Source organism: Oreochromis niloticus, linkage group LG22 (assembly GCF_001858045.2).
Source record: "Oreochromis niloticus isolate F11D_XX linkage group LG22, O_niloticus_UMD_NMBU, whole genome shotgun sequence".
Taxonomy (NCBI): Eukaryota; Metazoa; Chordata; class Actinopteri; order Cichliformes; family Cichlidae; genus Oreochromis; species Oreochromis niloticus.
This window is the reverse complement of record NC_031985.2, coordinates 18,123,287-18,127,401: the sequence shown is the minus strand read 5'-3', so window position 1 is coordinate 18,127,401 and position 4,115 is coordinate 18,123,287.

Below are 4,115 nucleotides of genomic sequence, written 5' to 3'. Positions count from 1 at the left end.
ACCAATTTATGTTGTTATCTGATAGCTATTTCCATGTTTTAAAAAACTAATTATAATTACATAATGATAATTTTGATCACTTCATTAAATATTATCCACAAAGGCTGGAACAGCCGGCGTAGCCCTGAGGTAGTCAGGGGCTTAGTGGGGTTTTCTGGCTAACATTCTCTGGACAGGCTACAGTAGCTGGGAAATCATTACATAAAACTCATTACCTGCAGATATTAAAGTGGATGAAACTGATAATTTTTAATTCAAGTTGGAATGATTTTTGAAGGTATCAGTCACATGAATAATATGTTTCTCGATAAGGTCTTCCTTTATTTTATTTTATTGTATTTTATTTTTTTGAAAACAAAAAAAATTGTTAGCGACCAAGCAAGTTTCTGGAATCACCAGTCAGTTTTTGCCATCCACAAGTCAAAATTTCTGATTATTAATTTAAAATTTTGATGTAATTCCTTAAAATTTCAGGTTCTCAATTTCAAGATATTTTTCTCAGGATATTGAGTATTAAAGGTAAAACTTTGAGATCGTAAACTCACAGTTTTGAGATAATAAACAGAAATTTTGGCTTATGAAGAACTTGTTTTGTCAGTGACATAAACAAGCTTCGATACAATGAGGTTGATAAAGCTGTTTCCCCTGTTTCCGCTTATACTTCTACTTTGATTGCACACAGTTACACAACATTACAGCTTTATTAATACTACAGTCACACTAAGGGAAATGGTGGTTGGAGACCAAAGCAGCCATGCGCAATGAACTTGCAAACTTGTTTCCTTTGAAATCATTGCATCAAAGACTGGGGTCAGGTCTGTGACCACTCACAGTTAGTTGCCATTTTTAAAGCAACTGGAACTAAAACTGCACTTTTAATTCCGATAGATGTTCCTGTTTACTGTGCTGACCATTTGGTTATGATGTTCCATGTATGCCCTGTCTGCTAGCATCTTTCACCCTTCTGTTATGTGCTGGATTGTCTCAGGGGCATCTTTACACAGACTGCACCTGGGCTCTTCGAGCAATCATTAGCCACCTCCTCTACATGGATGACATCAAGCTGTATGCCAAGAGTGAAAGAGACATCGATTCACTGATCCACACCAGAAGGATCTACAGCAGCGACATCGTCATTCAGACTGGAGAAGTGTAGTTGGATGGTAACAAAGACAGAAAAAGTACTGAGGGGATTGCACTACCAGAAGGCAACATTGCAGCCATAGTACCAAATAGGCCGGTAGGAAAGCTGCAACCACCAGCTACCTGCAGAGGGTCAGGCAAGTCCTGAGAAGTCAGCTGAATGGAAAAAGATCAAGAACAAGATTCTGGTTATCAATGCCAGATGTGGGGAATGCCAAACAGCTAAAACAAGACAGTGAGACAAAGGAAGTAAAACTAAATACATGACACAGGAGACAGGGAACAAATACAAAGGGAGTAAGTGAACAGAGAGCAGGGAGATGAAGGCTTGACAGTATGATACAGGATAGTACAGGGTACAGGGATAAACTAAAATATAAGAAATCGAAAATAATAACTTCAAGAAACAAAAAAAAACATCTAGTTCTCAAATAGTAAAATTCACAGTAAAGAAATAAATAAATAAAACACAAAACAGGAGTTAAACCATTGAGGTATGAACAGAAAGTCAAAATGCTTGGTTTTATATGGAAGTTTAAACAGACGATGGTGTCTTATTTCTCTTCATTGTTCCTCTAGTAAAAATACGTTTTGTAAAGCAGTAATTCTTGGCGGGAATTTGAAACAGGAAACTTTGAAATCCTCTTATTATTATTTTTTATCTTCCTTTGTCAATCTTCAGTCTCCAACCTGCTTACAGTTACAATTCAGAGTAACCTCCAAAAAGTCAATGAAGCTGAATCAAATGACCAATTATTACTACCCAACCAGCTCACCTGCACAAAATCCAACTTTGACTACAACTTGAGGCAACTGGTTGCTGGTTGTGTTTTCATGCTGCTGCACAGTGTGCTCGTTTGTAATGCTCTACTGTATTTTTAAAAACAGGCAGTTGAGAACGCAGGTGCTGCACTTCAGAGAGACAAAATAAAAAAACAAACCAAAATAAGACTAAAACTCAATCCTGCTGGTAGTGAGCATTATTATCTGACAAATACTTGAGGCATTATTAATAAAATCTCATCACACCCTAACTTCTTATCATTTCACTCATTTCTTCATTATCTCCGGCAAATGTGACAGTAATTGTGGGGTGCAGGAGCACATGTCAGCAGCGGATACTACCTGCAGTGAGAAGAAAAGGATGACAAAGAAGAGAGATTAGGCAGGAGAAAATTCTGGAGGTCACAACCCAAATTTAAATACCGAACTGAGTTCTTTTAGTTCCAATCTTTGGTTTAAAAATTAATCAGCCAAAAGCAGGAGTGAATGACAGAATGAAATAATAATCAAATAGTGGGGAAAACGGATGAAAAACAGCACACAGACAGAGTGAGGTAAAGAACTGGGCCAAGCAGGGATCAGCTTCATACCGAGATCACAGACATGGAGCGCTGTCTTCCTATCTCTTATTTCTTCTGTATGTTTACCTCCCCTGCTCCATCTTTACTTCCATCACTGTCTGATTTTTTTTCCTCGTCTGAATCTTTCTGTCTCAGCTTGTCTCAGAGAGAGAGAAAAGGAAAGATAAAAGATAAGGCAGAGAGATAGTGCTTTAAAAAAAAACAGGCTGTTGGAAGAGAGAGGAGGCAGGAGAAAATGCAAACAGATGTTTTATGGGAAGGTCAATGAAAGGAACAATGGCCTCTGCAGGCTTTAGACAGAGCAATAAGGTCAAAGACAGAAAGCTCACACCCTGATCAATAAACATCCACCAAACAACTTTTTCCCCACTGCCTTAAATTGAAAACGGTTTTTCAAATAAATCTAGCGATCTAACTTGATTGCTTGGGTGTGTTTGACTGGGAATTATTTTTAAAATGATGACTAAGAGAGCAAGAGGACATATTTACTGTACACATCGTTTATATGTAAAGAAAAGCAATGTTTTTATCTGCCTCCAGGTATAATGAAAGCTGTCTGTATTGTTAAAGTCCTTCTAAAGTTTCTAAATTGTGGGATGTAACAAATATCAATGTAACATTAACAACTGACAGCATGTCACATAAACCAAAAAAGATGTTTGTAGGAAAGGGGTTTGAATATTATATCAAACCCCTTGTTTCCTTTATGCTGTTGTTTGTCCTGTTTCTTAATCCCTGCCTGAGAGAAGACAGAAGTCATTATACGCAAAGCTTCCTGCCACAGCCACTCAGTCTAATGAAGACTTTGAAAACTTTTTGTCCTTTTCTGTTGGAAATCAGAGTTAATATTAATCCCTCTGTTTTTTCTTCTGTCCCATGTCTCAGCTGGCCATCAATCTCAGAGAAACTCTCAATGCTTTTTTCCAGGACTATCATTAAAAGATCTCATTAGTATGGTTGATAGCTTAAAACCTTTCCTTTGCCCACTTGATATTTTACCAACATCTTTATTCAAGAAGGTTTTCCACAACATTGGGCCACATGTGCTAACAATAATCAACAGTTCACTGATTACCTGCTGTTATTCATTGTCTTTTAAGAAAGGCTGATCCTTCCCTTCCTGGCTTTCATTTCAAAGATTTTAGAAAAACGTCTTGGGCAAAAAAAAACTAATTGATTTTAATTTACATTTTTTAATAATTTCATTCAAAAACATAACTTTTAAATATGGAGAGTGAAACATTTCAAGCCTTTTTGTTTTAATTTTGATGATCATGTCTTACAGCTCATGAAAATCAGAAATTGTAGTCATAGTGGTATTAGATGGCCTCTTTAGTGACTGAGACACCAGTGGGAAGGGTTATGGTTATTTTAAGATTTCAGGAAGTGAATGAAAGTCATTGTAATGTCCTCTGTAGTAACAGAAGAAACTGTGTGTGTGTGAGAGAGATAGAGAGAGGCAGGGGGGGGCAGGCGTTTGGAGATCATGACAAAAAATAACATCCACACACTTAGATATATACACAGGAAAAGGGGGAATGAGAAGTGCAATCTTCTCCAATCAAGATGTTATTGATTTGCTGCTTGATTTCTCTCTTTCTCACTCTC